General features: G+C 33.9%; 1 protein-coding gene across 4 annotated transcripts in view; it reads left to right on the top strand.

The window, feature by feature from the left end:
* Positions 1-13272, top strand: part of LOC140148023 (glutamate receptor ionotropic, NMDA 1-like) — a 239146-nt gene that overhangs the window by 68679 nt on the left and 157195 nt on the right. The gene's annotated exons all lie outside the window — the stretch shown is intronic.

Here is a 13272-nt window from a genome sequence, read left to right as displayed (position 1 = left end):
TGGATTAAATTATCATGCATCAAACTAGAAGCCTTCAATTGGTGTAACTGCAAGCTGTGGAAAAATTTGCAAGTTTGATTTTAGTTCCCCATAGCATGTTTTATTTAAAGAGTAACAAGATCAGGAGCTGATCTCAACATTTCTGCTTCCCTTTAGCATGTGTTGTGAAACAGGTGCTATATATTCCTAAGCTTGAGAGGTATTTGTATTCAAAGGAGGATTTTTCATCTAGTTGCATTTAATGAATATATGTGATGCCACTAAAACAAGGGGCTCTTATAGAATTGAAAAATGGTACTTTACAGTCCCATCAGTGGAGTACTGCCCAGTAAATTTCAGCCCATTTTTGCATGAAAATTGCACATGTTTGGTGCACTTTGTACACATTTGTCCCTTTTTAGCTAAGGAAAATGGAATTCAATTGAAACATTAAAACAACAAAATCTGTCAAACTGTTTTGGTCCCAAAGTAAAACAAACTACAAAAAGTACATTTAGAAAAGTACATTTAGTAATTCTTCTTTGTTTTTGTTTTTTCATTTTCCTAATGTGTTTTAACAGGATTTGAAAAAGAATTGTGTGATTAGAACTGTAAATTAGTGAGCATATTTGACATATTGGGCTATTCCATTTAAAATCCACATTCCCCCTGTGGAAGATTTTGGAAATATCTTGTATGAATTTCAAATGGAATGAACACATCAGGCAGCTCCATTTGAATTTGATACACCCTTTGAGAAAGATTCAACCTGAATCTTCACCAGAGGGCGGGTGAGTTTCAAATGGATCTGCCTAATGTATTCCATTTGAAATTTATACTCACCCCTGTGGAAGATATTTCCAAAATTTTCCGCAGGGGTTGTGTGGATTTTAAATGGAATAGCCCAAGAAGAACAAGAAGGTAAAGACCTGTCAATCAGCATTGGGTCATAGGGCCTGCACTTTGGCTCGTTTTTTGCAGGTTTACATGGTCCAATAATCACAAGATGACTGACATGTGGTAACAAAGGAAGCAGTCACTGCAATTTGATTATGTCCCATATGATTGGCCATTCAAGACACCCCTGTGAATATACTATAGCGGCAATATAATACCTGTTTGCTTGACTGTATTGACAATACCCGGGAACAATACACACAGTATATGCATTGGACAAACTTTTTACAATAAGCATGATGAGTGATGATGTGACCTCCAGATTTATACATCGTTCGTCTCGCACACTGACAACATTTGATTGAATGGACTGTAGGCTACTGCGCCGTGATTACGGTGAAGGACACCGGTTCAAATCCTTTGTTTGGAGCCAATCGATAAAAGCATGCAGGGCTTCAATACCCATGTACAGTTTATCCCTACATAACCTATGTCTTGAATACGCTGGCAAAGTTATGTAATAATCGGATTAATACTATATGGTCATTTTCACGGTAAAGGGTGTAACTTTGGATTTTTAACATTTTGATCCGTAGTTTTCTAATAAAGCCACAGAATTCCATGATTTTTGGCCACATAAGTCATCTAGTTAGCAGCTACCTTGGGTAGCATAATCATCTTCGGGAGTTACTGCGTTCAGTTTTAGCAGGCTTAAATGTACCTAATATTGCCATTTTGAAAAACTGTAAAAAACAGTAACATTTTGTAAAACCCTGTGTTTTCTTCAGTTAGTTCATGGATAATTTTTCTTATCCTGAAAATACGGTCATATGTTCAGTAAACACTGCCACATTAGATTTAATTGTGAACAGCCCTGTATTTTTGAGAACCGGACTTGATATTTGTCGCTTGGAGGCTTCATTTTCCGTTAACAATTGTTAACAAACTTTGTGGGTATAGCTTTGGTTCATAATTCTTGGTTATTTCTTCACTTCTTCTTGATTCATAACAGTTGATATCTTAACTTGAAATGGGTAACAAAAATTAGTTGATTTGCAAGCTTTTAAAATTTTTATAAAATCTTGACTTCAAAGAGCCGATTTTCCGTTAACTTTTTGAAGCCTCCGAAACAAACTGTTCAGCAAGCTTGGGCAAATATAAATAAAAGAGCTCATCCAATCTATTTATCAAAATGTAGCAAAGTAGATCCTCAAGTCACTTGTTTTTAAATCATGGAGATATATATCACCGTTTGAAAATGGGACCCAATACAAACTTTCCGTTAACAATTGAAGCCTCCGAAACAAATGAAGCCTCCGAAACAACAGTAAACTTAATTATCATCTATGCATATCTAAATTGGTATGTTCCATATTGATATCTGCATTGTAATTGTTGCATGATATGTGCAGAATGTCAAAAAAAAAAAAAAAAATTGATATTATGGTTAATGCTTGAAAAATATACTGATATCCAAGAAAGCCCGTTTGGAGGCTTCACATGCAAATAACACCATACTTAACAAATGGGTGAAAAAATTATCATGTTATAAATCTGCAATATCTGCCGCATAGAATCATTGATTCAATACACACAAGAAAATAACAGCTTAGATGATCCCAACAGTGTTGTTTTCAAAAAACTACTTCTGCCATGTTTAACCATTGTAAACATGAAGCTTCCGAAACAAAAAAAATGACTTGCTGTGATAATTTAATTTTTGTCACAACTGAAATTCAATACTTAGAAGCAAAGCATGAAAATTGGTAATTGTGATATTTTTTACCTATTTTTTCATGTCAACTTGTAGTAGTTAGCCAAATATTTTACTTTTATGATCACCTGTGTTGTTAACTGAAGCCTCCGAAACACAAATCGCTTGAATTGCCAATTCTAAAAATAACTCCAATTTCTGTGAAACTTGGCTGGGAGGTTCCTTTCATCAAGTAGTATTTGTACATGAAGTTAGACATTTAAATTATTTTAGGAACCCAATTAAAACTTAAAAAATATGTTTAAGGTTGGGAAATTTCCATTGCAAATGACCCTTGATGTTAAAAATTTTCAAAATTGCAATTACAAACATAGCAAAACATGGTATAAAATTTAACTTATATCTGTTGACTTACTTTGGAATGGGATTTCACATGTATTCCAGCTTTCATGTCATAATTTTCTGAGCTTATGTAAAATACATTTTTTCTTAGATTTTAACCAAAATGTTATGGAAATGTCAAATTTTTTATCAGAAATCAAAAGGTTTAAGCCTTGAAACACTATTTTACTGGAATTTAAGTTGCTTCTATGCATGATTACAGTAAACAGAAACATATTTAAGTGGTTTGAAATTTTGACCCTAAAAATCAAAAGTTACACCCTTTACCGTGAAAATGACCATATAGCAGTAGGTAAAAACAAGTTTTGAATAATCCGCGCTATAAAGTCCCATTCAGTGTTCCCAGCGAAAGTGAAAAAAAAATCAAATTGTTACGTTTATAAATTTTTTTGATGAAAAACAAATGGCAAAAAAACAAAACAGGAAAACGACAGTATTGACGAAGTTGAAGCCCCATTCAAAAACATGTAGCTAATTTATATACTGTCAGTACCGGTATATAAATTACAGACTCACGTAAATGCATTATTTTTTTTTTTTTTTTTTTTTTTTTTCGGCTGAACCACTGCACTAGCAAGCTATGTTAGCACATCTATGACAATGACGAAAGGTACAAAATCAGCCATAGGCTTTTAGATAGCATAAGACACAAAAGTGGTGTTTTATAACCTTTGACATTCTTTTGTGGCGAGTGACATGGTCTTTCAATTCACGCCGAGTGTCCTTGACAGGTTTGACTATGCTTCAGTGGTCATGAAAGAATTCAAAAGATAACCTCTGCCCCAATAATCCCAAGCAATTGTCTGAAACTGCTCCTCGGATCATCAGAACTCAGTCCTCAAATGATAGTCATAATAATGTCCAAAATATAAAAATCTGAATTTTGATGATTTTTACGATCGTCGGGATGAAAAAAAATCAAAAAATCACTGAATGGGCCTTTAGTTCCCTCTCCTTACCCTGGCAATATAAATCAAAGAAAAATAAAGAAAGAAAACAAGAAAAGAAAATTAACCAAATTAAGGGCTGGGGTATGAACGTTTGGACAGTATTTATTTTGGGACATTAGAGCACATCAGACATATCGAATTGCATTTTGAATACGAAGAATGTCATTCTGATATCAAATAATTTTGATTTTTTGAAATTTGCACTTTAATGCACATTTTATGGCAAATCATTAAAAACTGATATTTTTGATATTTAACAGTACTTGAAGTAAACTTTTTTTTCCAAAACACGAAAAAAAATTAGGTCTTTTGGGGAAAAAATCCATATCTTCAATATGAAAGGTCAAAATTTTCAATTGACCGTCGGCTTTTCCTCTCTGCTACATACACTTTAAGAATATATGATTAGATTTATATAATTTACTTGAGGACTGTTATATATCAAAATTTGAAAATATCAAATTTTTATAATTTGTCATAAAATTTGTATTATATTGTGATTTTCAAAAAATGAAAATTATTTGATATCAGAAAGACATGCTTATTATTCAGAATGCAATTTGATAGGTCTGAGGTGCTTTCATGTCCCACAAAAAACTGTCGAAGCAATAAACGCTCATTTTAGATCCCTTAAGGGATCTGGAATGAGCGTTTTGAGCGTTCGATAGTATTTTTGTGGGACATGAGAGCACATCAGACATATCGAATTGCATTCTGAATACTGAAGAATGTCTTTCTGATATCAAATAAATTTCATTGTTTGAAATTCACGATATAATACAAATTTTATAACAAATTATTAAAATTTGATATTTTTCACATTTTTGATAAATAACAGTCCTCAAAGTAAATATCATAAATCTAATGTTATATTCTTAAACAGTCCCTGGCATGATACCATACATGTATAGGCCTATGTATAGTAAATTTGTCTGCTTTATCTGTTTTGTGCTGTTTAAGCAAATAGTTAAACATAATTTCCATAAAATGTAAGCTTTTACTGTCAGCTAGATATGTCCCTTTTAATTTTGAGCAGAACAAGTGAGGTAAAGCAAAGAAAATTGAAATTTACTACTACTAGCGCCAATGAATGTTATAAGATTGTAAAACGTGCGATCCTCTGGGTGGGGGTGTGTGTGCGTATGTGTGTCCTGCACGCGTATTTTCTGCAACTATAACGGGGCGCAATACGATACCGGTATGTTATAAGAATCAAACTTACAAGAAAGATGGCTCTTGTCAAATCCTACAATTCTGTCAGAGAAAATATGCATATTTGCATTAAATTTTTAATTAATTGACATAATTGATTAATTAATAAATATTTTATTTAATGATTTACCATAATTCCAAATATGTCAAACAATATGTCAAATTAAAGCTAATGAAATGCTTTATAAATTGGTCAGAGCGCATTTTGCAGAATGCATTTAGTACTTTAGTTACATGATTCCAAACATTCTATTCCAATTTTTTTGCTATACACGCATAGGAGCTGTACTTTTAAAATCCGCGCCTAATCAATAATAATAGTCTTTCACTCCATTGTCGAAGTACTGTGCTCCCTGTAGCTGTAGCATTATGGAGTGACCAGGTCCTAGAGTGTGATGGTTTTGTAGCAGATGACAGTGCTCATTCAAGCCTGTCAAGGTCACTTAGTAGCCACTTGCTGAATGGATGGCCATGATCAGCTATCAAAGAGATGCCTTGTGCAGCTGCCAATCACAGTAGAGGTTTGATAACATTTTGTTAAAACCCAAATGTGATATAAGGACAAAGCTGTGCATGTTGGTACTTAATTGTTTGGATTCTTACGTTGAAATTCCCTTGTATTAGTATTTTTATGTGTAGTGTATAGTGGTCATAAATTATATAGCTTTTAAATTTTGGGCATTTTTGCTCTGTTGCACTGTACCATTATGGAATTTGAGCAAATCAATTACCGACACAAGCAGGTATACAGTGTATTATTTTATTTTTATTTCAGTATCTCAGGAGCACAGCTCACTTGGTAAGGCATCATAATTTGGTACACTAAGCGCTTGAACTTTAAATCGGAAGGTGGTGAGTTCGAGCCTCATCACGGTCACATTAATTTTATAAACCAAATATTGTTCGAACTTTTCATATTTGTTTTTCTTTTATTGTTTCTTTTCTTTGTCTTTTTTTTTTCTTGTTTTCTTTATTTTTTTCGTTATTTTTCTTTGATCCATATTGCCAGTGTAAGGAGAGGAGTTAACTAACGGCCCATTCAGTGATTTTTTTTCATCCGGACGATCGTAAAAATCATCAAAATTCAGATTTTGTACAAGACTGCGGAACTCAGTCTTCAATGATATAGTCAGTAATAATCTTTTGGTCATTATATGACTATCATCATTTGACGACTGAGTTCTTATGATACATCATCCGAAGAGCAGTTTCAGACAATTGCTTGGGATTGTTGGGGCAGAGGTTATCTTTTGAATTCTTTCATGACCACCGAAGCAGAGTTAAACCTGTCAAGGACACTCGGCGTGAATTGAACTGACCATGTCACTCGCCACAAAAGAATGTCAAAGGTCATAAAACATCAACTTGGTGTCTTCTGCTAGTGGTTCAGCCCTAAGCTGTGTAGGCCTATTTAAGACAAAAATAATGCATTTACGTGAATCTGTAATTTATATACTGACAGTATATATAAATTAGCTACATGTATTTGAATGGGGCTTCAACTTCGTCAATACTGCCGTTTTCTTGGGTTTTGTGCCAATTTTTTTTATAAAAGTAACAATTTGATTTTGTTTTCACTTTCGCTGGGATCACTGAATGGGGCTTTGCAACGCGATATATTCAAAACTTGTATTCACCTACTGTTATAGCATTAATCCGATTATTACACAACCTCACCAGCGTATTCAAGATATCCAATGCAAATAATCACCTAGATTATGACGTATCATACCGTAAATATGGCGGAGTACTCAAATTCATTCAACAAAAGCATGATTACAAGCTATTGCAATCTACTGCGACAGCTCGTCTCACACACATAACAAATGCACAAATACGATCAAATAGGTTGACGACAACGTTTGATTGAATGCACTGCATTGTGCCATGATTACGGTGAAGGATACCGGTTCAATTCCTTTGTATGGAGCCAATCAATAATTTCACGCACATCCTCTATTATTGCCCAATTATTGCCCGGGATGATTGCACACTGTAAAAGAGCTATGTTATAATGTTTGATGAAATCGTGTTTAACTACCGTACTAAGTTTGCTTAAGAAGGGGCACAATACAGATAAAGCAGACAGATTGACTACATGTGGTACATGTATATACATATTAATATAGGGAATGTGTGTGAGTCGAGTATTACCTAATTATAATAGGGGCGTATCCAAAAATGAATTCACGCCCCTTTCAAATGTCGAGCCAAAGTGCAGGCCCTATGTTTTTCAATTCTTTGCAGCCTAGGAGATAAACCTTTTTTTGCATTAAACAAAATACATTTAAAAGGACTTATCCCTTAGGGTTTTCAACTTGTACTTAAATAAACAAAAACAAAGAAAATGGTGATGATGGAAAGAATAACCAGGACTTGTGATATTTATCTACACCCATACGGCTCTCGCAATTTCCGCTCTTGAAGTACGGCCATCTCCTAACAGTTGCTTCATCAAACACACAGGTGATGCCTATCTCCCTTGCTCTAAGTGTTTCGGTGACCCATCTGCGAGGCATTAAATTGACCATTCAATGGTCACTCGTGTGCATGCTTTGCATACACACACAGGCAATGAGATAGAGCAAACAAAGTAAAATTAAATTAATATTGGAGATCATTTAAAGCTGCACATAGATATAAATGTAAACCAGTGGCATAGCTATAGACGGGGTTTTCTCGGGTTCGTGGCCATCCCAGGTGGGTGGCTTGCCCACACCAGGCGGCGAATGGTATGATAGAGCCAGCAACTTGTGAAACCGCCCGGCCGTATGGCATTTTCGCCAGCCCATTCGGGCTGGTACCTGTTTCAGGTTTGGGGTCAGTTTACTCAAGAGATTATATTTTAGTGGTATTGGAATGATTTTTTTTTTTTTTTTTTTACTTTTTGTGGTTAAATTTTTTAAAAATATTTTAATTCGATTTGTTAGGAAAAGTAAGTATGTTTTGCCGTTTCAACGAACGAAAACGAGTGAGTATTACCAAAGTTATGTTTGAACTAATTAATTATGACTTTAAAAGTTTAAAGGCCTAAATGTAACAATAATAGTTAATATATATAGCATCATATGGTCAGCAGAAGAAAATCTGACATCACCTATGATGTCATATCAGTGTCCTTGACCGGGGTCCTTACTCCTTGACCACTGAACAGCGTGATATCATGTTGATAACAGATCTATAGAATCAAAATCTTCATCATATCCTCGGATCATATCACAGATTCTCAACAATCTGTGATCATATGGACCATATTGATGTGAAAGTAGTTATCTATCATATCCTGTGTCGTTTTATGGATAAAATGACTCAAAATGTTATTGATGAAATGGTTGCTATCATAAACATCAGTTTTGTCTTTTCAACGGGAAAAATCCGATGCAAAATAAAGTTTTTAGGGCCTAGCTATAATATGGGCATAATTTATGCATATAGTATTGAACAATGTACCCCATTTGACATGCACTTATAGATAAATAAATTGTCTTACTTTATTAATTTAATAACTTCTTTATTATAAATAAAATGACACATAACTATTTGATTCATAAAATTACATTCAACAAAATGATTGAAGAGAAAACACACAAGGCACTAGGCAGACTGTTATAGAATGGAGTATGTAAGATGCCATGTCCATAGCTTCATGAGGAGTTTCCGACTAGCAATCAACATGATCAGCACATTCAGAAAAACACAGTTTAAGAGTGAAGATTGTAGTGAGTAACCAGTCCTTTATAAATGTGCTGGCCACTATCTATTATAATATAGTAGGCTTAAACTATACATTGCGAATTAATTAAGTTATTTTAAAATAAAATGTACATGTAAGTTAACTCAAACCGCAGTGTATATATCGAAAGCAGTGAAATCGGACATTCCTAAGCGAAGATATTGAGTTCGTAAGTTCTGGTATTACAAAATTGGAAATTGAGATATCGTGGGTAAAAAGCTGAAAAGACAAAAAAAACCAACGACAACAACAACACAAAAACAAACAGACCAGAACAATTTGGAGTACATGTAATGAATTAAAAGAGTTGACATGAGATTAGGAATTAATGTTTTCTGCTGTTTCAGTGTGCATGTTCTCATCGTTGATGGTTTGGTGGACTGTCATGTAGATGTAAGCGTGATCCTAAAAATGCCTTTCACATTGACCAAAACTAATTACAAGACCTCTTCTACATTGAGGCTGGCTTTCCCTTTTAAAGGGAATTTTTATCCATATACTCAGTTAGGTTTGTGGGGTTCATTATCGAACCCCAATGGTTTTAGCTTGTATTTATATTATTTATTAACATAGGCCTATTTGTTTGTGATATTTCAAGCGTTTTAAAATTTCAAAATAATCCCATTCAATTACACGGTTGACGATGGAAATTTACTGAATTTAGAGAATGCACATCATTCACCACCTGGCCCACAGAAACTAATGAAGTAGGGAAAAGAGGAAGAACAAATTAGAAGGAAGAGGAAAAAGAGAAGAAGAGAAAAGGAGTGAAAAGGGAAAGAGAAGAGGCAGCAAAATAGGAAGTGGAGAAAAGTAGGACTGAAGACGACAAAAGTATCTACTTTAAGAAAATGTATGTGATGTCGCCTACCACGGCTATGACTCTGATGTAACGAATAGACCATTCCTATATTTGGCACCTTCCTGTCATTGATGGGTGAACATTATCACAACAATATCCACTTAAAGGGTAGCAAAAGGAGGTATAATCAGTGTTCAAATAGGGCGGTCAGCCGACCATTGGCCTGTAACTTTTGGCCTGGCCGGTAACTTTTCTGACTGGCATCTAGTTACCGGCCCGGCTGGCCGGTAACTTTTTAAGGTCAAGCCCGACTGGCCTGTAACTTTTTGAGGCATATTTCGAACACTGGGTATAATGTGATTTTTTTCATTCCTTTATAATGAGGCCTGCATGATACCTATTTCTTTTTCTCACTTTTGTTGTTTTATAGACCACTTGACATGTGACGTCATTGCCCGGCAGTACCCGCACGAATTATGGCAATTGCCATTGTTCTTTGTCCTGCAAGGTGCATATGCACCGTAGTTTGCTTAGGGCATGTGCGTTTTTAACTGCCAACCAAATTTCATATAGTACAAGTAAGCCATTGAACAGTGTAGCGGTTCGTTCAAGCATATCGATAGGCCAGTTCCTTTCCTTTGTTGATAAGCAATGATGTCAAGTGGTCTATAGTATGTGATATTGTGTATGTATAGATGGCAGGAAGGTGCCAATGATAAGAATGGTCTATACATATGTGTGTATGATGGTCTTATTTGGAGAGGACAATTGAGATGTTGTCATGATGACATAACTGAAATGTTGACATGACTACATAGATTATGGAACATGTTAATATCATGGACCAGTTTTTCCCTCTAAAATTTGATCAGTTAAATTGTGCATATATTCAAATGGAAAAAATGCATTTGTTTAAGGGATCTGGAATGAGCGTTTCGACAGTATTTTTTTGTGGGACATGAGAGCACATCAGACATATCGAATTGCATTCTGAATACAAAGAATGTCTTAATGATATCAAATAATTTTCATTTTTTTAAATTCGCGATACAATACAAATTTTATGACAAATTATAAAAATTTGATATTTTTCAAATTGTTGATATATAGAGTCCTCGAAGTAAATTTTATAAATCTAATGATATATTCTTAAAGTGTATGTAGCTGGGAGGAAAAGCCGATGATCAATTGACAATTTTGACCTTTCATATTGAAGATATGGATTTTTTTTCCAAAAAGACCTCATTTTTTTGGTGGTTTTGGAAAAAATCCATATCTTCAATACAAAAGGTCAACATTTTCAATTGATCATCGGCTTTTCATCCCACCTACATACACTTTAAGTATAAATCATCAGATCTATAAAGTTTACTTGAGTACTGTTAAATATCAAAAATATCAATTTTAATCATTTGCCATAAAATGTGTATTACATGGCTAATTTCAAAAATCTAAATTATTTGATATCAGGACATTCTTCGTATTCAGAATGCAATTCGATATGTCTGATGTGCTCTAATGTCCCACAATAAATACTGTCCAAATGTTCATACCCCATCCCTTAAGACACCTTAAGTTTAATGGAAAATACCTTCTGTGAACATGTTTAGGATACTAAGTTATGTCAAAGTCAACCTTAAATATTTAGTTTCTAAGCATGTCTGAAGACACTAATTATGCATTGCATGCAGCTGTGCAATTCACTTTTGAACATCACCAATTTATAAATGTCAAAGATGGTCCTCTGTCCTTTTGAGTTTGAAGAGTTACACAAACTATCAGGCATGCTTTTACTTTCATACTTTTTTATGCATTCTATTTTTGTTTGATGCTATAAAATTATCTGTAGAACTAAAATATTACAAAGCTTCATGGTTAAAAGAACCAAAACATTTAGTTTGCTATACAACATATAAACATGGAAAAGGTTCAATTTTGCAAAATATATCATTTAACTTTATTGCCTATTGCTTAGTAAAAAGTTGAAGTTTGTACAAATTAGAATTTTCAAGATTGTATTGCTTGAAATTTTGATGCAATTTAGATAGTAGCATGCTGTTTCAAAAATATTACTTAAATTGGATAACCCAAAATGATAGCCTATATTCAAAGCTCAGTAGGAATACAACTTGCTGATAATCTAGTTTTGGTTTTGATTTAATTTAGACAATATCAGGAATATTACTCAAGTCAGATGGCATAAAACGATACCCTATATACATGATATATACTGCACCAATAAAGTATCCTTACACTTGGAAAAATAATCACAATTTCCAGACTGAGAGGTCACATTGGATTCAATGTGGTGTCATAATGTGCAGGATTAGAAAGTGCATCTATTAAAAAAACCAAATTTACTCCAATATTGTTCAGCTTGGAAATTGTGATTATTTTGCCAAGTGTAAGGATACTTTATTGGCGCAGTATATATGCAGCAATCAATGTATATTTGCCATGTTGATGAATACTTCCATTATCTCTTCCCTCAATGACTTTTTTACTTCTCCATTTTTTAATCAATTTAGTCAATTTTAGTTTGGGAATACTAGTATTACTATTAACTCAGGGTAGATCCAAACTAAATGATAGCCTATAATACAATTGATCATAACAATTTGACTGTGCAGCAGTTGATCTTGCATCGTACCCATAGGACAATCTACTCATGCACAAAATGCTTGATAACGATCATTAATTTGGTGCCTTGTCGTGATTTTGTATGGGCTTCCGTTAACTGTGCAACTACACATGAAATCACATTTCCGATAAGGGTTTGTAGCCGTTATGTAAATAGCTTTGACTGTGGCTTTTAATCATATTACATTACATTATAGTTATCACTCCAAGCTTGAGCATGTGATAGTGGTATGTGACAGTATATGAACATGGCATTTAAATGTGCAGTCATTTAGAAACAACAGTTTTTAAGATATGAAAATTGAACTCCGCACTGCACTTAAAAAATTAATGGTGAAGATGGGAGATGTACCATTACTTATGTGAAACTCATTAAAAAATTGTAACCTGCAAGGATCCTATCGTAATTAGTTTTGGGACCGAGGGTAAAGAAGAAATAAACAAACTTTTTGTCACATTGCATACATCATTTTGTTCATAATTTGAATCATGATTTTACAGTTCTCCAAAGATACCCAGCCTGGGGACCTTGTTGAAAAAGTGAGTATGGAGATATGTGGTGGAGAAGGGTAGCATATTCAGGCTGTTGAATATAGCTAGGATAACTAAATTATTAAAAACTGGTTTAGAGAATGGAACAATTTTGTCTTCCTATTTCTCAGAAAATCTGGAAAAAAGTAAATTAGTTTTACATTGTTTTGTCAGCAAACTTTGTGAAAATTTTCCAATTTGTTTAGACAATTAAGCTTCCTTTGAAACTATAAAAATTTCAAAGTCCAGATGAAATACCATTTTCCCCTTGGCAATTAGCATAAGGCAGTGATGTTAAGGTGAGAAATGTCTTATTTTTTTATGGCAGGTGTCTTATTCAAAGACAACTGACAACACAGGCTAGCCTAATTCTAAAGCAAATTGTACAGAATTTATTGTAAAATTATGTTGC

The sequence above is a fragment of the Amphiura filiformis genome, chromosome 3 (assembly GCF_039555335.1).
Source record: "Amphiura filiformis chromosome 3, Afil_fr2py, whole genome shotgun sequence".
Taxonomy (NCBI): Eukaryota; Metazoa; Echinodermata; class Ophiuroidea; order Amphilepidida; family Amphiuridae; genus Amphiura; species Amphiura filiformis.
Note: the sequence above shows the minus strand (reverse complement) of the source record. Positions and strands in the feature narration are given on the sequence as shown.